At 53.2% G+C, this 26,138-nt stretch overlaps 1 pseudogene; it reads left to right on the top strand.

The window, feature by feature from the left end:
• Nucleotides 1–26,138, top strand: part of LOC120381400 — a 236,616-nt pseudogene that overhangs the window by 115,471 nt on the left and 95,007 nt on the right.

Raw genomic sequence — 26,138 nt, 5'->3', positions numbered from 1 at the left:
TGAGGGGGGATTTGATAGCAGCCTTCAAGTACCTGAAAGAGCAGCAGTGTGGGCTTTCTCCTGGCCACTTTTGCTGGGCTGGGCAGGCGTCCTGGAGGCCTTTCTAGAAGAGAATTGGGAACTGAGTTAGAAAAACCAATGTGAAAACCAGAACCTCAGGTTTAGACTCATTTATTTATAATATTAAATTTTCAATTCTAGTGTCACAGTCAATACAATTTCTTCAGCCTGATAGTTGCCCAAAGAGAAACTTAACATCTCTCCAAAGGGAGTGGAGAGAAAGCACTTTTCAGAGTCCAAGAGAGACAAGGTGGGTGAGGGTAAGAGCTTGCAGAGGACCAACCTCTGTTGGTGAAAGAGACAAGCTGTGGAGCTAACTCAGCACCCTTCAGTTCTGTGTAGTCTGGAAGGTCGTCTCCTCCATAACCAGCAGTTAGAACATAAGAACAGCCACACTGAGTCAGACCAGTTCATCTAGCCCACTCTCCCGAAAGTGGCCAATGCCCGGCGCCCCAGAGGACCCCTGGGACCAACATGGATACAACACCAGCGCAAACAAGGTTAAAAGTCAATGCACATGGAGAAGGATCTTGTGTTTCATTCCTTATGTCCTAGTCCCATCATGTGGCCATTTCCTTTTCTTCCTTTCTGTTAAAAGCTTTGGTGTTTTGCACAGAAACATTATTTCCCCAGTAGAGACCCAGGAGTGGGGGCTGCATTCCTGTGCCAAACAGTCACTGGAAGGGGGCAGACAAAGGCCTTTAGGATGAGGCGTCCATCACTGTCAAAAGATCATCTCCCTCCTGCAGGTCACTGGCAGCCAGAATTTGTTCCTTATCCTCCCAGTCTGGGGGCTGGAATCAGCACTACCCAGCCCCTCCGTATGTAGCAGGAACAAACACAATCCTGGTCTTTAAAACAAGCTGTCCCCTTCCTTCTCAGGGAAGGTTTTTCTGTGATTGAGGTTGAGCTTCAGTTCCCCTCTCCTAGGGGTGGGGCAGGTGTGGGGCCAGCTCCCAATGAGATCTGTTTTCACCTTTGCCCCCTTTCAGTCACTCTGGGATGTTAACTCTGCTCCCAGCTGTCAGGCAGCTTCCAGCCCATCCACCCTGCTCACTAACTCTGTGGTCATGTGTCACTCCCTCTGCTGGCACTCACAGCTTGCAGAAAAGCTACTCCTGCCAGATGCATTGGTATAGTGGTGTGCATGGGTGCTTTCTAAGCACTTCATCTGGGTTTGATTCCCAGTCAATGCAATAATGGCTTTTCTCTTTTGTTGTTTCCTCATCTGGAAGTGGTACAATTTCAGTCACATTGTGTTACAATCACATTATCTATAGAATGAAACAATAAATGTGTCAAAGTCCAGCAGGTCATACAGGATGGAGGCACACAAGGGGCTGGAATGTGTCATCTGAGAAAGATAACCCTTGGAAACCTGCATCTCCCATCCCCTGGCCTTGCGTGTTATGATTCCAGCTGTGTGAGCTGTTTGTAGGATGTTCCAGCATGATGGGGAAATGAGTCAGTTTTTGCTCCTGCAGATTCCTTTGCTGTTACAATTATAATGACATGAACAAAAGGGAGGCAAAATAAACATAAACCCCAAATTGCAATACAGGTGGGGAAAAGGACGATCACGGTTAAGCCAAACACGTCAAAATAAAAATTAATACAAAAAAGGGGAGAGGGAAGAGATCAGGTATGTGGAGATCCCCTTGATATTTCAACGCACATTGTTAGAATCAAAGTTCAGACTTGACACTGGAAAACCTGCAACTACCTGTCTCTCTGAACACCTGTGATGAGCAAGATGGAGTTGGGACACCTGTTCTGCTTCAATCATTTATTGTCTCTCTGTTCTCTCCTTCACCCCCCAATTCCTCATCTCCAATGTCTCTGCCTTTCTCCTCTTGCTCCCTCTCCCCTGCCCTTTCCCAGGAACTCACACTCTACAGCATTTAGGGCAAGCCAGAGCTCCCATGTTCGGCACATGAGCCTGTGTCAGAGGACGCGTGACCCTATCAGAACCAGTCACCAGATCAATATGACCCTTTATGGGCCACTTCTCTGCCTGCTCTGCAATTTACACACACACCCACTGAAGGGGTTGGGGTACAGCTCTGACTGAGAGGCCCCACAGGAGAAATTTCAGCCCAAAGACAAATTTGTGTGAAATTCTGAGAAGTGAAGAGCCCCCTTCCCCTCCCCCCAAATCCCCAGAACTCTAGTGTCACCCCCATGGCACCAGCACAGGGAACCCAGTGAGGTGGGGTTACAGAATACAAGGGGAAGGGAGCAGGGGAGAGAGGTGACAGGGAATCTCTCTCTTTCCTTCTTTCTTCACTTTCTGTTCTTCTCTTTCCTTCCAGGAACTGCAGTCACAGCAGGGAGGGGTTTGTCTCTTTATTAGGGATCCCTCTGTGTAACGGAGGCTGCACAAGTCATAGATTCTGTGACTTCTGCAGTGGCCACTGCGGCTGACTCCGTGGCTGCCCCAGCAGCTGGCCTGGGGGCAGCTTGAGCAGTGGTTCCAAGGGTGGCAGGAGCAGCCACAGCTCAGTGGCTCCTGGCACCTGTCCCGAGGTGGCCGGAGCAGGGCTGGCCTCTGGGGCTCCCCTCATCTGGCAGCATCTGGGGTGGCAGTGGGTTCCCGGGGCTTCTCCCCCAGTACATGGTGCCACGGGCCCCCTGGACTCCCTGCGCCCACAGCTGGTGCCACAGACCCCCTGGGCCTCCCTCCCCATGATTCAATGAGAGGTATTTATGGTATAAGTCATGGCCTGGTCATGGGCAATGAGCTTTTGGGTTTTGCCCGTGATCTGTCCATGACATTTACTAAAAATACCTGCGATTAAATCTTCACCTTCCTCATTATCCATCAAATAAATCAAAGCACCTCCACCTGCAAGTGGATTAAGCCCAGGACCCTCAGAGTCAGCAGCTGTTACGTCCCCACTGAGCTCTCTTGTCAGGTGTCCTAGCGCTGGAAGCCTCCTGTTTAGATCCTAAAATAACGTTTTTGCACCAGGGGGGCTGAAATTTTGGACCGGACATTGTAGCTCCACCGTTATTTTACTGAATTGCTTCAAAACAGCAAGTCAAGAAAGTCTCCTAAGTGCCAGGCTCTCTGCCATGGAAACAGCTGCCCCTGCTCTGCAGGAGTCTGTGCGTTCCACACAGCAACGTACACACCTGCTCCGCACTGAAGGGGGGTCAGACAGTGACAGGGCTGGTAACACAAATACTTCAGACTATTAACTCCAGGTCCCTTCCTTTCTTTAACCCAGGATGTGCCAGTCAACTGGTAACCATGGTGTTATCTTCACCTTAAAATACCTCTCAGGACATTTTCAGCGAGTCCTCCACCCCCTGCCCTCCCTGCAGCCAGCCCCTGTCTCCAGCCAGCCCCGCACGCCCTGGCTCCAGCCAGCCCCTGCTGAACCCCCCTGCCCTGCCTCCAGCCAGCCCCGCACCCCCTGCCCTGCCTGCATCCAGCCCCGCACCCCATGCCCTGCCCGCACCTCCTGCCCTGCCCGCAGCCAGCCCCTGTCTGCAGCCAGCCCCTGTCTGCAGCCAGCCCCGCACCCCCGGCCCTGCCCGCAGCCAGCCCGTCTGCAGCCAGCCCCTCACCCCATGCCCTGCCAGCTGCCAGCCCCTCTCTGCAGCCAGCCCCGCACCCCATGCCCTGCCCGCAGCCAGCCCCTGTCTGCAGCCAGCCCCTGTCTGCAGCCAGCCCCTCACCCCATGCCCTGCCAGCTGCCAGCCCCTGTCTGCAGCCAGCCCTGCACCCCATGCCCTGCCTGCAGCCAGCCCCTGTCTGCAGGCAGCCCCGCACCCCATGCCCTGCCCGCACCAGCTGCGTCCTCCCTGCCCTGCCTGCAGCCAGCTCCACACCCCCTGCCCACAGCCAGCCCCTGCCACACCCCCTGCCCTGTCTCCAGCTAACTCCTGCTGCACCCCCGTGGCCCTGCCCAAAGCCAGCCAGCCCCCACACACCCCCAGCCGTGCACACCCTGCCCTGTCTCCAGCCAACTCCTGCCACACCCGCCTGCCTGAAGCTAGCCAGTCCCGCACTCCTCTGTCTCCAGCCCTGCCAACCCCTGATGCACCCCCCCGCGTCCCTGCCTGAAGCCAGCCAGCCCCACACACCCGTCTCCAGCCAGCCCCGCACCCCTTGCCCTGCCAGCAGCCAGACCCTACCTCCAGCCAGCCTCTGCCCTGCCTCCAGCCAGCCCCAGGGCCACTGGTGCCCTGCAGTTCCCAGGGCAGTAACCCTGCACACCTGCTTCAATGAGGGGGGCAGGGAACAGCTGGGACCCCACATGTGCACACCCGAGGGTGACCAGACAGCAAGTGTGAAAAATTGGGACAGGGAGTGGGGGGTAATAGGATCCTAGATAAGAAAAAGACCCCAAAATTGGGACATCTGGTCACCCTAGCACACCCCCAGGACTCCTGAGTTCCATTGCTGGGTTTCCTACTGGTTCCACTGCTGGTTGTTTTCCTTTTCCTGGGGGACTCTGGGCAAGTTGCTCCCCCCTCTAGGGCTCCGTCCCCAGCAGGCAAATGGGGATTTCATACCTTCCCACTATTGGAAAGAGCAGGGAGAATCCCCCAGACAAAGCTGCTCTGACAGCGCTAAGCAGCATCTGACCATTCGAGGTCGGAGCGCACGGCCCAGGAGGAGTGTCTGGCTCTGGGGTTTCACGTCAGCCCAGTCTAGAGAGAGGGGCCCAGCCATGGGGTTTGGCTCAAGGAGACCAAGTCTCCAATTTGTTACGGGCATTTTGGATTCCAGTCCTGTGCTCCAAAGTGCTTGGTGTCAGTTGCACATTTTAGAAGCATGCTCTCCACTCCATTTTCCAAATCATCATTCATACTGTTTACCCACCTCCACTAGGCCCGGAACCCTGCCAAAGAAGGAAAGAGGCTGGGTTTGGGATGATTTGTTCTTGACAAATCCATGCTCACTCGTCCTAAGAACCAAATTCTCCTGTAGGTGCTGCTGACAAACTGAGTGTTTAAGAATGTATTCCAGGATCTCTCCAGGTATGGAAGTGAAGCTGGCTAGTCTGCACGTCCCAGGGGTCTCTTTGTTCCCCTTTCAAAGATAGGTCCTGTCTTGTTCATGGATGGGAAGATGTTCTTTTTCAGGGATCTCAGACGAGAACTGGGGCACAACACCTGGTTTGTTAAGGCCACAAAAATGGAGGCAGGAACCTCTTCTCTCCTGCTGGCAAAGAACCCCAGGTACCTAAAAGACAGAGACTCACATCCCTGAATGGGCTTTAGAAAAGGCAGTGGTTAAAAGGCTTGGCCCCGACCATTTCTTGTTTCCACAGACTAGACATTTTAGCAAACTTTAGAATTCCTTGGTGCTAAAACACCGTGAAACTCCCCTTTCTCCTTCACAGAGGGCTTTATCGCCCCTTATCTCACTCAGGCTCACGACTGCCCAGAGCTCGAGAATTGTCCCTGTTCCTATTGGGCAGATGGGGAGGAGCCTGAGGTCCAGAGAAGGGAAATGACCTACCCAAGGGCCTACACAGCAAGGCAGTGGCAGAGCCAGAAAGACAAGCCACCTGTTCCGACTCCTGTTCTAACAGACAAAAAACTCCAGAGGCAGGGATAGAGCCCAGGAATTGAAATGGTGGGGAAATTTCATTTAAACCATTTCTGTCAGAAAATCCCATTCAGACTAAACCAGTTTGTTTCTCGGAATCATAACAAGTGGGATGAAAATTCTTTGCAAAAAGATTTTGTTGCAAAACAAAAGCATCTCCTGTTTGTCACAGTGTGTTAGATTGTCTCGTCACACACAAAGAGAAGACACTTAGATCTCAAAAATTAGATAAGATGCTTCAATCTGAGCTAAGTCGTTGCTGCTCTTAACAATTTAAAAATAAAAAAATACAAATAAAATAGACTTTCAGCTATTCTATTATGTCATAATCTGCTCTGAGTAAACGTGATAGGACACCTCATATTATGCACTACTCCTAGTAACACTCTCCAATGGATCCCCATCCTCCACCTACCGTGAGGTAGGTAGGAGAGGATCATTATTATCCCTACTTGAAAGAGGGAGAAGCTGAGGCTGAGAAAGGAGAATTGACTTGTCTTAGGTCACACGGCCAGTCAGTGGCAGAGTTGGGAATAGGACCCAAGAGCCCCGATTTTCAAACTAACCTTGAATTTCAGACATTGAATGACCTGAATAAAGTGCTCTGATGAGCTCCAGCCCAACAACAGTGACAGGAATTATTCAGCAAGTATTTGAGGAGAACTGCAACGTTAGAGAGAATCATGAACTGCTCAGAGACCATTAATGCAGAGAAGCAGCAAAATTCATCAAACATGTAACTGGTTCTGACTTATTTCCTTGGTCTTGAAAGAGAACAACAAGGAGCTGACTCTCCTCCCTGTCAATAACCCCCTGCTCAGCCAATCAGGGTAGAGACTGAGGAAGGGAGGCTGAGGGTTCTCACCAGAGAGCCCAAAGGATGGCCCAGGTCATTGGTGGGGATCAAATAAAATTCAGAATAAAATTCGGCCTCCTTAAGCTTGTGTTTTCCATGCCTAGAATTCAACTCTCACCAGATGGATCAGACTGAACAGCTTTCAAACCTCGAGGAGGCTCTTACCTTCTAAACAGGGACGGCTGTTTTCTAGTAAAATCACTAAAAGGGAAGGAGAAAACTCGAAAGAGGTTCCTCCTGGCGCTCACATCCGTGAACCCGAATACTCTCTCAGTCCTCAGAGAGAGACCTGGAGAAGGAGACTTGCTGAAGCAAAGCCACAGGGGTCTCTGAGGTTTCCCTGGCCCCTCGCCCCTGTCCTGCCTGGCTGATGTCAGCATCTCTCTGTGAGGTCACCACCTCCCCACCTTGGACCAATAGTCTGAGGTCCTGCAAAAGGCCTTTGTGATGTCACTGCCACACCCCTCCCTTGCTGTGCCAATGTCCTGCCCCTGGCCAGGCACTGTGAAGGTTTGAGCTACTCCCTGTGGATCACCCCACTCAAGGAGCATTCGTTCTAGGCAGAACTGACACCAACTTGTCTGGGGTGTTCCCTGGAAGCAGAGCACAAGTTTGAAATACAGGCAGCATAGAGCCTATAATCATAACGTCAACTACAAAAATGATACACATCTAGAGATAGCATCATTATAATCAGCCAATCAGAACCACTCCATAGACCTCTTACACGACAACCTTTCTACCATATTGGCTGCAAATATAGAACCGTGGTCGCAACAGTGATCTATACAGTTACAGATTATGTCAATAACATTACAATAGGTGACATGGCATCAGTGAGACTGATACTGGAATACTGCCTCCAGTTTTGGTGTCCTCATGTGAAAAAGATGTTGTGAAATTGGAGCTGGGGCAGCAAAGAGCCACCAAATGTTCTGAGGGCTGGAGAAAAATACCTTCTAGTGAGCTATTGAAAGAGCTCAACCTGCTTAGCTGATCAAAAGAAGATTGAAAGGTGACTTCATTGAAGTGTTGAAGTGCCTTAATGGAGAGAAATTATTGGGTATTAAAGGCCTCTTTAATCGAGCAGAGAAAGGCCTAACAAGACCCAATGGCTGGAAGATGAAAAGAGACAAATTCATATTACAACAAAGGCACAAATATTCAACAGCGAGGATGATTCACCACAGGAACAAGCTACCAAGGAAAGTGGTGGATTCTCCATCTCTTGATGTCATTTAATGAAGACTAGATGCCTTTCTGGAATGTGTTTGCCCCAAAAGTAGCTATGGTGTCCTACAGGAGGCCTGTGATATGCAGGGGGTCGGATTAGATGCTCTAATGGTCTCTTCTGGCCATGAAGTCGACTAATTTCTGAAAAACTGAGTGTAGCTTTGGGAGCAGCATCTGTTTCCCTGTCTAGCCGGCTTGCTGCCTAGAACAAACGCTCCTTGAGTGGGGTGATCCCCAGGGAGTAGCTCAGTGGGGACACGCGGGCTCGGGGAGGGATTTGGGGGGCAGGAGGGGTGCAGGCTATGGGGAGGTTGAGTGAGGGGGCAGGCTCTGAGCTGGGGCAGGGGATGGGGTGCAGGGGGTGCGGACACGCGGGCTCGGGGGAGTTGGGGGCAGGGGTTGCAGGCTATGGGGAGGGTGAGTGAGGGGGCAGGCTCTGAGCTGGAGCAGGGGATGGGGTGCAGGGGGTGCGGACACGTGGGCTCGGGAGTTGGGGCGGGGGTTGCAGGCTATGGGGAGGTTGAGTGAGGGGTGCAGGCTCTGAGCTGGGGCAGGGATGGGGTGCAGGGGCGGACACGCAGGCTCGGGGGAGTAGGGGCGGGAGGTGCAGGCTATGGGGAGGTTGAGTGAGGGGTGCAGGGGGGTGCGGACACGCGGGCTGGGGGGGAGTTGGCAGCTCGGCGCTGCACCAGGGGAAGGGGCTGCGGGGTTTCACACGGACACAGACACTTTCCCACAGTCCCGGGGCGGGAGGCAGAGCCGGGGGCGGGGGTCTGGCCGGTGTGTCCTGCACTCGGGCTCCCGGCCGGAGCAGGGGCCGCCCGCAGCGCTGGCACAGACCGAGCGGCGCTGCGGGGTCGGGGCTCGGACAGGCGGGGGCGGTGCCTGGAGCCCCGGGAACCCGCCCCGGGCTGACACGCGGCAGAACCGAGACAGCCGGTGCCCCCGCCCGGCCCCCGGATCTGCGCGCGCAGCGGGGGCTCGGCCCGAGGGCCCCTGTTTCCCCAAACGGGGTTTGTCCCGCACAGGGTCTGGCAGCGGCTCCCCATTTCCCCGGCCCCTCCCCGCCGCCCCTGCAGCAGCTCGACCCCGGCCAGTGAATTTCTGCCCCGCTCAGCCCCTGGCAGCCCCTCCCCCCCGCTGCGATTTGCCCCAAGTAGCGAATCCGGAGCGGTGGCTGTTTCTGTCACTACACCGGACCTGTCACGTGACTCCTCCCCCGGGGCGCGTCACTTCCGGCCGCTGCGGGGGGAGGCTCCGGGCGCGCGGCAGAACCGGTAAGAGCCGAGCGGGGCGCGGGGAACAGACACCTGGGCCCGAGACCCCCCCCCCCGCTCTGGGCGGGTCTCCCGATGCGGGCTCCGTAGCGCTGGGGGGGCGTGAAACCCCCCCAGGGGGGGAGGTGAGTTTGTGTCCGTGTCTCGCACCTGCCCCTCCCCCACCGCCGCCCCCGGGGCTCCCTGTGGCCCGTGTGAGAGTTCGGCGGGGGGGGGGACCGTCACTGCCCGGGTGCACTGGAGGGTCCCATAAAATCCCCTCCGTCCCCTCACACCGCCCCTCCCCCGCGCGCTGGAATCGGGAGCTGTTTCTGTCGTTACACCGGCCCCGGGAGAGGCTCCAACGGCCCCGCGCGAGCCAGGCAGAGCCGCAGCGGCTCGCGCGCGTTTGCAGCTCGGCTCGGTCTCGCCTCCTACGTCACTTCCGGTCCAGGGCGAGTCAGGAACTACATCTCCCAGCCTGCCCCGGGGCGCTTCCGCCCTCTCCAGCCCAGGGAAGGGAGGTCCGCGGGTCCAGCCAGACCCTCCCCCCACCGCTCATCCTTTCCCCCGGCCCCGCCCCCTCTCCCAGCCGGTGCCTCTCAGACCCCCCCCCCGCCTTTTCCCGGGGAGCGGCAGAGCTCGGGGGTTGGGACACGCGGGGACCCGCCTCAGCCCGGAGGGTGCAGGAGAGGGGTAGGGGCTGGTGCAGCAGCTCCCAGCCCCTGCATTGGGTGTCAGCTGGATCCCAGGGATGCAGCCCGCCCTGGCGAGCGCTGCAGCCCGGGGGTGTGGGGTTGCAGGGCAGGGGAAGGGGCTGGGAGCGGGGGAGGATTGCAGGGCACAGGAAAGCCGGGCGGCCTTCTCTGGCTGCAGTGGAGCCAGCTCAGGTAGGGGTTATTGGGGGGTTGCTGGTGGGTTCCTGCTGGAGGGGGAGGGGCAGGAAATACTGAAGAGGTGGCAACTTCTGGGGAGTTAGGGCTGGAGGGGGCAGGGAATACCCTGGGTGAGGAAAGGGAGGGGGACAGAGTGTGACAAACCTGCTGGAGCTTGTTTAACGTGGGCCTAGATCCTTGGAACAAACACTTGGGTGTTGGGGGAGAAAATTCCCTAATTTGTAAAACAGGAAATAGAGAAACCAACCCCCTGGGCAGGGTGGATCAGGGAAAACTGACCAGACTTCCAGTGCTGAATCCAGGGGCTGGTGTGACATGGAAAGGGGGCACCCACAGGGAGGTGTAGGGAAGATGTCCCAGCCCCTCACATCCAGCTGCTGGCAGTGGGGAGGGTGTTGGGTTCCCCACCATGGGGTTGTATCAGCCTCTGGCTAGTAGGTGTGTGATGGATCTGCTGGGAGAGACAAGGGGTCCCTCTTTGTTCTCTCACCGTGATGCCCCCTTGCTGCTCTCAGGACTGGGGGCACAAATGTTCTAAACTGAACCAACAGTTCCTGTAGTTTTCAAAAGAGGAGAAAAGCAAAATCTGTGATTTCACACTCACAGTGTCTGATAAGTGGATAGAAAGTTATCACAGTGACAGGGCCGGTGACTGGGGAATGCCCGGCAGTGCTTGGAGCCAGGACTCTGGCACGAGTTGATCAGAGAGAAGGATCATAGTTAGTAGAAGTTCCCCCAGCCAGGGGCCCAGCTGCTATTCCCTGGGACGCAGCCCCCAGAGTCCCCAGCCAGGGACCCCAGATACCCCTCAAAGCCCCACCAGCCAGGGAAGCCCCACCAGACCATGACTGTCAGGTTGGGAATCCCCCCCCACCAAGAGCCCCCAGCAGCCAGGGACCCGCCCACTGGGAACTCAGTTCCTCACTGCCTGCCTAGGACTCCCCCCAGCAGGATCTGCCCTGCCATTTGCCTGGGACCCCCTCCTCCACCCAGCAGGACCCACTGATGCTTTTCAGTGGGACCCCTCACTCTGCTTCCCTGGCATCCCCTGACCTAGTGCCAGGGATCCCCTCCACCAGCTCTGCGCACTGGGTAGGGCAGCGATCCTAGGAGCCAGCCGGGGAAGCCCAGACAGAGCCCCTGGCACAGCACCAGGCTCCCTCTAACCCCCTGTCCCGCCTCCCCAAGAGACACTCACCCCGGCTGTTCTGCAGCCAAAACAGGCCCCAGCGATACCCACCTCCAGGACCCACAGCCTCAGGGATGGGCACATCAGAACTACCCCAAACCTCCAGAACCCACCAACCTGACTGGTACCCCCTGCAATCTCCTCCCACAGACACCTCCCCCCACCCTGCACAACACTGTTACCTCAGAGTGTCTGCTAAGTGGATAGAGAGTTATCACTGCCCCCTGCTGTCCAGTCACACAGGCAGAGGGAGCCCTGGGGGATGTCTCTTGAACAGGAGAATGGAAGCTCTGGAGGGCAAGAAAGGTAAGAAAAGTCCATGGCCTGTCACTAGCAAATAACGGCCACCATGGATCCACCCCAGAAGTGGCTGCATCTTAGCACAGGGGAATCAACCTCACAGAGGCCATTTGCTATGGGGTTTGGGATACTTCTGGACCCACACTGCACTCACAGAGACCTCCTCATCCCATGCCAGCTGGAGGAAAAAAAAAGGGTCCAGCCAACTCTCCCATTACCAGCTGGGAACCACTGAGCCCCAAACAGGGGGAGGCCTCTGGCTTTGATGGGTATTAAAGATGTGGCTGGTCTCTTTCATCCGCAAACATTTTAACAGAGGTAAAGGGGGGGGGGGAAGAAATGGCTCTCAAAGGAGAGGGGAAAGATCAACACTGGGAAATTTAACCCCCTGCAACCTCCAGGATGGACAGTGATTCAGGGCAACAGGTTTCCTCCAAGAAAGGAGAAGTTGCTGGGATTGAGAGACATGGGGAACAGCCCCAAACATGAAAGGATTTTTAATTGATATTTGATAATAACGTAGAAGTGAAAGAGAAAGGGGGGAAATCTGAGAGATTTTGGCTCTATTTTTGCAGATAATAGAGAGGAAAGTGGAAAATCAAAGGGATTTTATATCAGTTTATATCTGATGTGCAGTAAAATGTCAGTGTTTCACATCACTATTTGTTAAATGAATAGAGAGGAAATGGGCAACATTTGCAAACATTTTATATCCATGTTCAAGAAGCTGAGAAAAGGTGTAAATCTGAGATTTTCTTTTTATTTTATAATTAGAGAGACAGGAAAATCTCAGGGCATATTCAATTAGAAATAGACAAGTAGAGAGAAGTGGAGCAAATGTTTAGGGTATTTTATATCAACCTTTGAGATTTGCAGAGAAAATGCGTCACAAACTGCAAGTGAAGGTGGAAAATCAGAATCCTGGAGAGACCAGGGGGAAATGGGGGAGACGGGAGAGCGGCTCATTGGCGGGGAAAGGGGCGAATCTCGCCGGATTTTATAGCCCCGTGTGAGACACTGAGCGAGAAAAGGGGCAGAACTGGAGAGAATTTGTATCGGGGGCGAGAGGCAAGTGATACAAACAGGGACAGGATCCAATTAACCCCCCTTCGCCCGCCCGGGGAATTTCCTGGCTGCCCAGAGACAATTCAAACCCCCCCCCCATGTCCCACTGACCTTCCCCCCCAACTCTGGCTTCTCCCCTCCCCCGGGACCCACTGCCGGGCTCCCCCATCCCAGTGTGTGTGTGGGGGGGATGGACGGATCCTGCTGCGGCTGCGCTGGGCCCGAGGCGGCTCCGAGGCTTCTCCCCGGTTCCCTGGGGTAGAGTCACGTTCCCGCCCCCCCAGACAGCCCCCCCCCCCCCCCCCCGGGGAGCAGCAGCGGCTCAGCCCGGGCCCGGCTCATGCGGAGGCGGCAGCAGCAGCAGCTTTGTTCTCCCGCCCCCAGCGGGGCTCGCACGGAGCATGCGTAGAAACAGCTGCTGAAACCCTCCGTTACCCGGGAGGAAGAGCGCGGAAGCGGCCCTGGGGCAGGCTGGGAGATGTAGTTCCTGACTCTCCTGGAAGCGGAAGTGACATCGGCAGAGGAGGCGGAGCCGGGCTGCAAAGGAGCGTTGGGCGCTGCGGCTCTGCCTGGCTCGCGCGGGGCCGTTGGAGCCTCTCCCGGGCCGGAGAAGGGTTGGTGCCGTTGGAGCTCTGGGCATGCGCAGATCGCGGCGGGAGAGCCCTTCATTAACCCGCCCGGGCCCTGCCCCGCTGGAGCCGCCCTGGGGCCGCCCCGGGCTCCGCCCGCCCCGCTGCAGAGCTGCAGCCTCCAGGTCCCGGAGCGAGCCCGGGCGGGGCCGGTGGTGACTCGGCCCCAGTGCCCGGGGGGCGGGACCCGGCATCTCGCAGCGCCGGGATCTGCTCCTGGGAGGGGGGGGCAGCGCCCGCGGGGGGCTCGGAGCTGCTGCCCCCGCAGGAGCCCAGGGCCCCCCGGGCCCGGCCAGACTCTGCCCTGGGGCCCCGCGGGGGGTGCCGGGGGGAGGGGCCCGGCCCCACTGGGGTCCCTGCGTGGAGCCAGGTGTGTGGGGGTGAGACCGGGCTGGGGGGGCTGGGAAAGAGGCGGGCGGGAACTGTCTGTGCAGCCCGGACATGGCCGGGGGTGGGGCGGGTGACCCCCGAGGAGCGGGGAGAGAAAGGGGGGGCTGAGATCCCCTCGGATTTACCGTTGCCCCCTCCCGTGGGGACCCCCCTCCTCTCCCGTCCTGCCCCCTTTCTCCCTAGAGAGCCACGAACAGCGCCCAGGGTGACCCCCTCCCCAACCCCTGAGAAGTTCCCTGTCCCCCCCCACCCCATTTTGCCCCATTTTATCACCCCATCGCCAATGGCCAGTTCAGATCTCAGGTTTGGGGGGCTTCCCCCATTTCCACCTGTAGGGATTTGTCCTTGTGCGGGTGGGAAATAGTTCCCCCGAGTGATTTCTGAGCTGGGCAGAGGGTGAATGGGCAGAGGCTGGGGTGGCCCTGAGACAGGGACACCTCTGGGCTGCGCTGGGGGGGCCACTCTCTGCTGGCAACGGGGCCTGGGAAGGGCCAGGAAAGGAAGGGAGGATCAAGTGCCCCACCCCACCCGAGACGGCCCAGCCCCAGGTTTCCTAGTCCCAGCTACTTCCCCTCCCCACCTGCCCAACCCAGCAGCCCCACCTGCTAGTCACATTCCCAGACCCCACTGCCAGGCCCTCCCCACTGATAGTGACTTTCTCACTCCAGCCCCACTCCTTTCCCCCGTGAAAAGACATCACCCAGGGATCCCTGCCGGCCATGTGAGTGTGAGGCAAGAAGAATCCATCCCATTCTGTTGTTGATTCACTATCCTTGTATAATCCCCTCCAATTTCCCATCTTTTCTCTTCACCTGTTAAATGGTGATACAAAATCTCCCAGATGTTGGTGCTTCTCTTATATTGGCAAATATTTAGTTTGTGCCCCATTTTCTCCTCAGTTCTGAAATACTGATATCAAATGCTCAAAAATCTTCCCGCTTTTCTCTCCAGGTGTGTGACTGAGATCAGGGCTCTTATCGTACTGAGCGTGGCCCTGTTCTGCCAGGCACTGAAGAGACCCCAGGTGAGATCAGACCCCACTGTTGTGCCAGGTAAAACTGAGACCTGGACCGAGATCACGGCCCCCCTTGTGCCAGGCAGCGCATGACTGTGACCCAAACCGCTGCCTGCATTGTGCTGGGCACTTCAGAGACCTCGACTGAGATCTGTGTCCCTGTTGGGCCTGGCCCTGCACTGACCCTGACCCAGATCACGCCCCACCACTATACTGGGCACTGCACAGACCCTGACAGATCCTGCCCCCACATTTTGCCAGATGCTGCAGGGGCCCTAAACAAAATCCGGGATCCTGTAATGCTGGGAGTTGCAGAGTCCCCGACTGAAGTCAGGCCCCTGTTGCGCAGGGCTCTGCACAGACACTGACCAAGATCAGGGTCCCCATTGTGACAGGTGCTGAACAGACACCAAGGGTATCTCTACCCTGCCACTAAAAACCCCCAGCTGGCCCATGCCAAGTGACTCAGGCTCACAGGGCTCAGGTGAAGGGGCTGTTTAATTGCAGTGTAGATGTCTGGGCTCGGGCTGGGGCCAGGCTGTAGGACCATGCGAGGTGGGAGGGTGCCAGACCTTGGGCTGCAGCCCCAGCCGGAACATGGACACCACAATTAAACAGCCCCACAGCCTGAGCTGTGTGAGCCCAAGTCAGCGGGCACGGGCCAGCCGCCGGTGTCTGACTGCAGTGTGGACATGCTCACAGGGACAGAGAGACCTTGCCACAAAAAGCTCAAAGGCTAAATAGGCAATTATTCACAGCAATAAGATTTACAGATCCATTTGTGCACCAAAGTCCAGATAGCAGCATATAGATGTGTGTAGTTTGGTTGGGGCTGGTGTAATTGTGCCCCCAGAAATATGTACATTTCCAGCAAAACCCCTCCTACACAGTACGCCCAATTGTCCACCCCTTGCCATAGGCCATGGATCCTGCTCCTGCATAGTCATAGGAGAGGGGCACGGCCAAACATTTCCTTTGATGTGCACCATTTTTCATCACCCCTCCATTGATTCCCAGTGAGCTCCTCCCCTTCTCATTATTCCCATAGGGCTTGTGGGGCCCACCTTAGTTGCCGTTCTATTTCCAGGCACCATAGTAGCCATTACCCAGGTGCTGGCCTCCCAGTTGAGCATTTTGCATTCCCACACACATCTTCCTCTCCCCCCAGGTCAGCCTTTTGGAGCCATCCCCCACCCACCTCATGCTAGCAGCAAGACCAACACCACAGACAAACATCACAAAACATAGATCCATTGTATTCTGGGTTATTCTTCCGCTGGCACCAGCATGGTTGTAGAGTGTCTGAAAAACAAAAGAAACAATTTCCACCCCCCTGGTGGGATCATATTATTTCTTAATAATAATACCAATTCCTTTTACAAATGTCCTTGCTAATTGCAGGAAAAACAGAAGAATTACCTTCAGGCTGGCCTTGTTCTGTTCTATAGTCAGGCTAGTGAATTACCCCACTCACTGATCATTTATGAAATTTATGAGGTGGCGTGCCTCAGTTTCCCACAGCTTCAGATTTCTGCTCTGTACACACACACACACGCTCCTTAGGGTTAACCTGTCCCCCTTATTTTCAGGCTTGACTTGTTTTTTCACCTCCCTTTTCTGGAGGGCCATAATCTGAGTCTTCTAGTAGCTTGTTTGCTGACCACATGCATTCATTATTCTCAGGTTCTTTGTGCTGCAAATGGCAGTTTCCTCCTTCCTCCATCAGCTGGGTAATTTGCATCCACACAGAGTCTTTCTTGGCTGGCCTCTGGATTCAAAGCTATCAGCAGCTCAGAGACTGTTTCAAAAGGGACACATTTCACTTCCACCGGGGTTCTTATTACTGTTCACTTTCATCTTCTGCTCCAAAACACTGCTCAAAAGATCTGAAAAAGAAGCACAATCTACTATGCTCCTTTTGGAGCCCTAACAGGATTTTAATTAAGTACCATGTTTTGTTTGCATTTCTTTTACTCCTTTTCCAATATACACTGCACCCCCCACCACTTGCTAGTCACATTCCCAGACCCCACTGCCAGGCCCTCCCCACTGATAGTGACTTTCTCACTCCAGCCCCACTCCTTTCCCCTGTGAAAAGACATCACCCAGGGCTCCCTGCCGGCCATGTGAGTGTGGGGCAAGAAGAATCCATCCCATTCTGTTGTTGATTCAATATCCTTGTATAATCCCCTCCAATTTCCCATCTTTTCCCTTCAACTGTTAAATGGTGACACAAAATCTCCCAGATGTTGGTGCTTCTCTCTTATATTGGCAAATATTTAGTTTGTGCCCCATTTTCTCAGTTCTGAAATACTGATATCTAATGCTCAAAAATCTTCCCGCTTTTCTCTCCAGGTGTGTGACTGGGATCAGGGCTCTTATCGTACTGAGCGTGGCCCTGTTCTGCCAGGTGCTGCAGAGACCCCAACTGAGATCTGGGCCCTGTTCTGCCAGGCGCTGAAGAGACCTGAGGTGAGATCAGACCCCACTGTTGTGCCAGGTAAAACTGAGACCTGGACCGAGATCACGGCCCCCCTTGTGCCAGGCAGTGAACGACTGCGACCCAAACCGCTGCCTCCATTGTGCTGGGCACTTCAGAGACCTCGACTGAGATCTGTGTCCCCGTTGGGTCTGGCACTGCACTGACCCCGACCCAGATCATGTCGCACCACTGTACTGGCTGAAGGCCTTTGCCTGTCGCAGTAAGAGAAGGCCATTCCACAGACAGTGATCTTTGATTCCTTCTTTTATACCTCTATAACTAGCTAAGTGATAAGAATACACCTACATTCTTAAAGTACAGGCCTTTGCAGACAGGCCTGAATATCTATATCCTAACACTTGGTTCTGCCTCAGCACAGGGGGCTGGAGTAGACGACCTCTCAAGATGCCTTCCAGGCCTACATTGAAATAATTCTCTTTTGTGCTGTGTCCTGTTCTACGCTGAGCTGTTTTGCATGGTGCCATTTGGAACTGGGATTGCCCCATGTCGTGTTGCATAGTTTTATGGTGCATTGTTTTGCCTCAGCTTGTTTGGTGTCTTTGTTGTGTTGGATTGAGTTGAGCTCCTTTGCATTGTGTACTTTTATCCTAAGGTGTGTTAGTTTGCTTTGCGTTGCTTTCTTCTCCTTAGTATTGTGTCATTTTATGCTGTGCAGTGTAGTTTTTTGTTGTTGTTTTTTGAATGGCCTGACACCATGTTTTTATTTGGTTTCATCTTGTTGTTTTTTATGTATCTATATTGCATAACATCATAGAAATGTAGAGCTGGACAGGACCTCAAGATGTTGTCATGTCCAGCTCTCTCTGCCAAGGCAGGACCAAGTATCTGTAGATTATCTCCGACAGAGCTTTGTCCTACTTGTTCTTAAAAACTTCCAGGGAAAGAGACTCCCCAGCCCCCCTTGTAAGACTATTCCAGAACTGACCTGCCTTAGCTCTGGGGACACCCACACAGACTGTAGTGGTGAGCAGCTCTGGAGAGAGAGGAGACCCCAGTGAGTGGCAGCTAAAGTTGGGAGGAGAAACATTGACGTGGCCAAGGTCACCCAGGCTGTCCGTGACCGAGCTAGAACTAGATCCCAGTTCTAGTGCCACCGTACTGCTGTTTTGGGCACTGAAGGTCTCTGCCACCCTGGTGTTTTAGGCACTGGTGCAAACCCTTAGTACAGACAGAATTTACACTAGTGCACTCTGGCACTGGTGCACCATGTCCCTGTTTGAAGGCTTGCAGGAGATGGGGGACGGGGGGCAGTGACCTCCCTGAGGCCTGGGGCTGGCTGAACAGTGCAGCTGGTAAGGGAGGGGCAGCAGTGAGTGCTGGAGGTATGAGCCAGGAGCACAGCCCCACAGGACTGGACACTGACTTCTCCTGACCCAGGGGACACCCCCCAGCTGTGTGCAGGGACCACAGCTGAGCTGCCTGCCAAGACAGCCTGTGCATCCATGGACAAACCACCTCTTCCTGCAGCCTAATACAAAGAGGTCTGGGGACCTTTCCAAGCTGCGGGTGACGGGGGTCTGGCGTTAACGGGGTCTGTTCCTGGCTCTGTCCCTGACCTGCTTGGTGACCTGGGGGAAGTCACAGCCCCTCTCTGTTTTCCTCCTCCCTGTTGTCTACTTGGATTGTGATCTCTTTGGAGCAAGGACTGTCCCTCTCAGTCTGTGCAGAGCCCAGCACAATGGGGGTGCTGATCTCAGTCAGGGTCTTTGCCATGTGCAGCAGGATGGGGCCCTGATCTCCATCAGTGTCTGTGCAACGCAAGGCACAGTTGATAGACTCACAGACTTGAAGGGCAGAAGGTAGAGGTGTATTTCAGATGAGGTCTCATCGGTGCCTTGTATAACAGTACTAGCCCTTTCATGTGTCTGCTGGAAATACCTCACCTGATGTATCCTAGGACTGCATTAACCTATTTCACGGCTGCATCACATTGGCAGCTCATAATTATCCTGTGATCAACCAATACACCCAGGTCTTTCTCCTCCTCTGTCACTTCCAATTGACAAATCACCGGCCAGGGCCTGCAGTCTGTCAGGAGAGGTGTGCTGGGTTGTATTTAGGAATCTGAAAATAAAAGGTGAAGACGGCTGGGTCACAATATCCAATGAAATCTTGCAAACAATTATACAAATGGACCCTACTTCTGTTAAAACAACATGGTATTAATACTGATTCAAAACTGACATTAAAATTAGGAGAGAAACGCATGAGAAATGAACTGACACCTACTTACCATTTCTTAATGCCTACAATTTTGACACTCCCTCACAGCATCTTTTTTTCAAAGCGATGCACAGCACACAGTCAAGTTAATGAATGGAAGCACACCCATTATTGACTGCTTTGTGCTGCATGAGCATCTGATTAAGCACCTAATTACAACTGTACCACTGTAAGTGGAAGTGCATCAACCCAGCTTAGCTCCAAGGTGTTTAGATGTGAATGAAAAGTTTCCAAGGCTTTGGCTACACTTAGCGCTGGGAGAGCTCTCCCCACGCTGTCCGTACTCCACCTCCCTGTGGGGATTAACGTACAGCGCTGGGGCTCTGATCACACTGGCGCTTTGCAGCGCCGGAGAGGGTGTTTTTTCACACCCTGCTGCAGCGCTTCAAATTTGCGTGTAGCCAAAGCCCAAATGGGTCACTTGCTGGAGGATTCTCTGCAGCTTGAGGGCTTCAAACCACAATTTGAAGACATCAATAACTCAGACGTAGGTTAGGGGTTTGTTATAGAAGTGGATGGGTAGGATTCTATGGCCTGCTTTGTGCAGGAAGTCAGACTAGATGATCATAATGGTCCCTTCTGACCTTTAAAGTCTGAGTCTACATGGCAGAATGGTTAATGAAGAAAATACACTGAAATGCCTCTACGCAGTCCTGTTGACTTCTTCTCCCAACCCCCCTCCTCATGAGTTCTGGCCTCTTGGTCAACTCAGCTCCCAGTCCCCCATCAGCTGTGCCCTCTCCCAACCTAACCCATTTCTACTGCAATTCTTCACCCTCCTCATCCAGGCAGGGGGTTGGCGCTGCAGCCCCTAAGGTACCTGCGTTAATCACTGTCTCTCATACTGGGGCTATTTAGATTTCAGGGAACGATTCAGAATTACTGAAGCTGGGAGGTGGGAGAGAGGAGAGGCTGAGAGAGCGTGTGCTCTTACGGCCACGTTCAACTCTGGTAGCCTCCATGTTACCTCACCCTCCCCCATGTGTCTCTGCTCATGTCAGTGTCACCTGATCATAATGCCACTGGCTTCAGCAGAGCTCCTAGACAGGAGCTACATCACGAGAGGGTTACGGTACTGAGAGTGAAATACATCACAGGGAGGGTGTAATTATCCTGAAGTGAAACATTCCAGTCTAGGAAGTACTTCATTACTTAAAATTATGCTTGACAGGATTGGATTTTTATGAATAAATTGCAGTAAATGTTAATTTCACTGTACACACACACACAGATGAAAAAATATTTATATAGGTAATATACAGAAATGCTTCTGGAGAAAGTGGAGTTTGATTTAAGGATATTTACACTGTATATTTTGGGTGTGACATTGACAATTTCTCTTTGAACAGTTCTATGATTTGGCTTTTGGACTCTCAACAGTTACTGTTATTAAATAATTGTCTGACGACCCCCATAACTTCCCACAGCTCTGAACATTGAAATTGTGAACGTTGAAAAAAGGGTTTAAAAATAAATATCGCGCTCTATTGAAATTAAAAGAAAGAAATACACAATGAATTTTGTCAAACCCACTTAACAGCAATTGCAATATGCTAGGGGATGGAAATTCACAACTAAGGCACCAACCTTAATTCTGCCCTGTAGTAACACCAGGCAATTGCCGTAGGGCTACGAATTAGGCATTTTAGTGTATATCGTTCCAGATTACAAATCGGTATGACACATGAGATCTTTTCCTCAGGCTTTCTGACTGTGTTATTGCTCAGCTCCCGCTGCAAGGACCTGAGCCCCTTGAACTATTGTTTGTTGCCCCGCCCTGACTGAGGGCCTGGGCTTTCTGACTGTTATTGCTCAGCTCCCGCTGCAAGGACCTGAGCCCCTTGAACAATTGTTTGTCGCCCCGCCCTGACTGAGGGCCTGGGCTTTCTGACTGTGTTATTGCTCAGCTCCTGCTGTAAGGACCTGAGCCCCTTGAACTATTATTTGCTGCCCCGCCCTGACGGAGGGCCTGGGTTTATCTCAGTGACTCTGTGTGCTCCGCCCCGGACTGAGGGTCTGAGCTTAGAACTGTTATTTGCTGCCCCGCCCTGACTGAGGGCGTGGGCCTTCTTGACTGCTTGCCTTTTGTTCAGCCCGCCTGAGGGGCAGAACCCCTGGACCTTCGGAGACTGATAACGAACTTAGGCCGTGTAGCGAGTCGGCCTGGCTCCCGGCCGCACCTGAGAGGGCCGAGCCCCCGCACCGGCCTGTTTCCTGATTTCCTCAGGAAATCACTGTCACTGGGTTGTTTCTCTTAGTGGTAATTCCCAGAAGTGAACAGATTAATAACATTTTATCAGTTATGAAGTGGCCATTTCAGATTTCTGGGGAGCATCTGTTATTTTGCACTAGGTCCTTGGAGAGACGGAATCTTGGTTTCATTTTCACTTCTCCATGCTCAGCAGCTTCTGGAATTCGGTTCAAAGTATTTACATGTTTCTCTGCCCTGTTCTTAAAAGTGCTGCTGTAGAAAGTGGGGACGGGCAGGAACTGACTGCAGGATCAGTAGCTGAGTCCCTTAGATATTTATAGCTCATCGGAAGGAGGATGGGGATTGGTGGGTGTCTGGGGATTTAATAATAAACACACAAATATCATTGTTCTTAGTGAATTTTCATCTTCTAATTCCCATAACCCACTAATTATCCCTGGCTGCCCCCGGCAGTCTGGGGAGGGAGAACTAGTCAACTCCTGTGGCCAGTGTGGAACCGAAGGCACAAGGATCTTTGAGTGGCTGACTCAAAGTCACCCAGACTGAATTTCACTTCACTGGATAAAGCCCTAGTTGCTGAGCTCTGCAGAGGGGTGGGGAGGTGAATTCCATCCCCCATTCTTGAGCAATTCTCACCCTGATCTCAGACACGGCCCCAACCTTCCCCTGCAGTGATGGACCCACTTGATGCTGCCAGAGCCATCTGCCATGCGAGCTAGAGAGGACAGAGGCCCAGCTCTAGAACTGCTCCCCCTGCCCACAGCTCCTAAGCTGTGCTAGAGTTGCCCTGACTTTCCAATCTGCAGATCAGTCCAGGTGTCCCCAGCCCGTGCACCCACCACACACAATCTTTGTCACAACAAACATCCCAGGATGGGGAAAGACCATCTGGGGCTGGCTGCAGTCTCCCGTTGCTGCTGTGAGGGGAATGGGGTGGTCCCTCCTGTAGGATACAAACATACCCAGGGGCAGAAAGGAAATGTAGTTTCTTCCAGGGGTTTGAAATGTTTAGTTTAGAGTCCTGAGCTCTGTCTTCCTGTTTGTCTCCTCCTGCCACTTTCAGATCTCTTGGAGAGACAAGGTGGGGGAGGTAATTTTTTTAGAACCAATTAAAAATACCTCTTTGCTATCCTGGGACTAACATGGGTACAACAACTTTCCCCTTTGTACCCCCTCCCCATCTTACCTCCCTCTCAGCTGAGACTGTCCCATGTGATAGGGAAATAAGGGTTCAGTCCTGTCACTGGATTGGCTCTTGCCAGCACTAACGGGAGTGAAAGCCTGTGTGCATTAATGACAGCAGCAGCTCTGGGACTCAACACATAGGGAGAAGAGATGGGAGTGAGCAGGTTATGTTTGTGCCAGGTGTGAGTTACTCATGTGGGAATTCTGCACCACTGCGTACGCACAGAATTCACGTCCAGCGCAGAATTTCTTTTTTTGGCTTGAAGAAGATACATTCTGCCTGAGAAGTGCTACAGTTCTGCCTTTCACCCACCAGAGGCACCAGAACAGGCAGCAGCCAGCTGGGTTCATCTTGGTGGGAATTTGTTGCCCCGAGCTGTACCCCAAATGGGAGGAGAGTTAGTGGGTGCAACTGGGGAGAGTCCTGAGACACGGCTGCTTCTGGGGTGGGGACAGGGTGGTCATTCTCGACTCGCAAGAGGGTGTGGAAAGGGCACAGGAGGAGCAAGTGTCCCCTATGGCGAGTGCCCAGCCCCAGGTTATCCAGTCCCAGACGCTTCTTCCCCCACCGTACCCCAAACCTCTTCACCCCTCCAGCCATCAGTTGCCAGGCTTCCCTCGCTGCGAGCCCTTCCTGACTGCAGAGACCCTCTGTCATAGGTCTCACCCCCACTTAGAGCTGTTGGGTTCCAAGATGGGGACCTGCATGGACTCTCCTAAACTAAAATCCTAGTTTAGATCTTCTTCGTTGCCACCAGTCAATGTTTACGTGTTTGACCCATGCCCTGTCTCCCCCTCCTCCAAGACTCTTCCTGGTCCTGGAGAGAGATCAACACAGATTCAAATCACCTTGAATCTCTATACCAAGGGAAGTAACCCACTTCCCCCACCCTCCCTCTTTCCCTGAGAATCCACCCAAGGAAAGTATTAACCAAGTCCTTAACAGAAAAGAATTTATTAAAAGAATGAAAAGAAAGTACACTATCTCTGTAATACCAAGATGGAACAATACACAGAGTCTAAATCATAAACCTGGAGAGAACTCCCCCTCCCCCTTTCTTTCTCAGTAAAAGCAAAGTACAGCAATAGAAATAAAGAGCTTACTTCAGCAAACACACAATTGCAAATATAGAAAGCAACTCAAAAGACTAATCCGCCTTTTTAACTAATACTCACTATACTGGATAGTAGGAAATACTCCAGGAGAACTTGGAGACATGTCTGGCCTCTCTTAGATCCAAAGAGAGCACGAACACTCAAACAAAGAACACAGACAAAGCCTTCCCTCCACAGAGATTTGAAATTATCCTGTCCCTTGATTGGTCCTCTGGTCAGGTGTTCCTCAGGTTATTGAGCTTGTTAACCCTTTACAGGTAAAAGAGACTTTAACCCTTAACTAACTGTTTATGACACCCTCTGAGCGAGTCATGTGTCAGGGCTCAACCCTCTGGCTGCGTCCTCAGGGCACTTTCTTCCTCTCTCGGGACACCATGCCACAGGGGCCCCACAAATCTACATTGCTCAGGCTTTGGCTTCAGGCCCGGGTGGTGGGGCTCAGGGCCCTGGACTTCAGCTTTCTGCCCTGGGCCTCAGTGCGTCTAATGCTGCCCTTGCTTGGCCCCTGCCCTGAAATCTGCTAGTGGACCCCAGGGGGCCCAGGACCCCTAGTTGAGAACCACTGCCTTACCCCACGAATCACAGCAATGTTCAGGTTACTGCCAGTCATAGAATCATAGAATATCAGGGTTGGAAGGAACCTCAGGAGGTATCTAGTCCAACCCCCTGCTCAAAGCAGGACCAATCCCCAACTAAATCATCCCAGCCAGGGCTTTGTCAAGCCTGACCTTATGCCAAAGGACCAGTCACTTACTGAGGTCAATTGAATCTTAGATCTCACAACAAAGACAACACTTGTAGCCAGTCCTGTAATAACCTGTATTAAGACTTATTTAAAAGGAAAGGAGAGTTGTTTAAGAATAGGGGGGAGGGATAGCTCAGTGGTTTGAGCATTGGCCTGCTAAACCCAGGGTTGTGAGTTCAATCCTTGAGGGGGGCCACTTAGGGATCTGGGGCAAAAAATTGGTCCTGCTAGTGAAGGCAGGGGGCTGGACTCAATGACCTTTCAAGGTCCCTTCCAGCTCTAGGAGATTGGTATATCTCTAGTTATTACCTTTATGAAGTTAAAGCAGGTAATCCTATAGATGCAGACAAGTTACAGTCTTAAATTTCAAAAGGTAATAGAAGCTTCTATAATAAGCAAGCTCTGCATATTCTTTAGGACTAACCCAGGCTAATCAGCTGGGGATCTTGTGCTTATGCCTAGAAACTCCCCCCCCCCCCCCCGAGTCCAAGCAGCATACGGATAATCAGTTCCTTCTGCATGGGGTTTTTTATCCCCTTCCTGCCATGTGCTCTGAGCTGGAAACTCAGCTACTGGGAAGTCAAGAGCACAGCAACAGTCTTTTGTTGTCTTTAACATTCCATAATAGTCTATCTGGTGTTGATGAACCTTTCCTACCAGGCAGGGTGTAATGCATTCGGCTGTCAATCAGCACTTCACCTAGGTAAAGTCTCTCTCCTGTCTGGTGATTTACAGAGCCACAGAGGCTCCCAATGCAACTAGTCAGATATTAACCCAGGCAGCAACTCACAAGCATTCAACGAAGTGTAAGCGCATTCTTATAATCCTAATACCTAATACTAACACAGGTGAGTCAGACTGATTCCAACGATGCATTTGTCCCTGTTCAGTGAAGACATGGGGGCTTTTGCAAGAGCTAACATCTCATCTGCCAGTGTCACAGGCAGGCTGGGCAGGGATGGTGTCTCTAGCCTCTGTTTGCCAGAAGCTGGGAATGGGTGACGGAGGGGATCACTTGATGATTCCCTGTTCTGGTCATTCCCTCTGAAGCACCTGGCATTGGCCACTGAGCTAGATGGACCATTGGTCTGATGGAGTGGGCAGCTCTTATGTTCGCAGTCTGTATGAGGAGTATCTACTCATTGGGACTCCCTGGGGAGCCACAGAAAGGAACAAGATGTGCTGAGGCAAGAAGGCCCAGTCTCAGAGCCCCCGGGGTCACGCTTCCCAAAGGCTAAAACTAGGCCCAGCCCATGAAGGGGGCACTCCCAGGAGAGACTGGATAAGGGCTGGAGCATCAAACAGCTTTGTAAACCTGAGAGAGCTGCCTTGGGGACAGTGACAGGGAGAATCCCCAGAGTGACTCCTTTCATTCTGCTCGTCTCTGGCCTTTGGTTCTTAGAATCATAGAACTGGAAGGGGCCTCGAGAGGTAGCTAGGCCAGTCCCCTGCACTCAAGGCAGGACTCAGTATTATCTAGACAATCCCTGAGAGGTGTTTGTCCAGCCTGCTCTTAAATATCCCCAGTGATGGAGATTCCACAACCTCCCTGAGCAATTTATTCCAGTGCTTAACCACCGTGACAGGGAGGTTTTTTTCCTAATCTCCATCCTAAACCGCTCTTGCTGCCATTTAAGTCCATTGCTTCTTGTCCTATCCTCAGAGGTTAAGAAGAACAATTTTTCTCCGGCATCTTTGT

This window comes from Mauremys reevesii, linkage group 14 (genome assembly GCF_016161935.1).
Source record: "Mauremys reevesii isolate NIE-2019 linkage group 14, ASM1616193v1, whole genome shotgun sequence".
Classification (NCBI taxonomy): Eukaryota; Metazoa; Chordata; order Testudines; family Geoemydidae; genus Mauremys; species Mauremys reevesii.
Note: the sequence above shows the minus strand (reverse complement) of the source record. Positions and strands in the feature narration are given on the sequence as shown.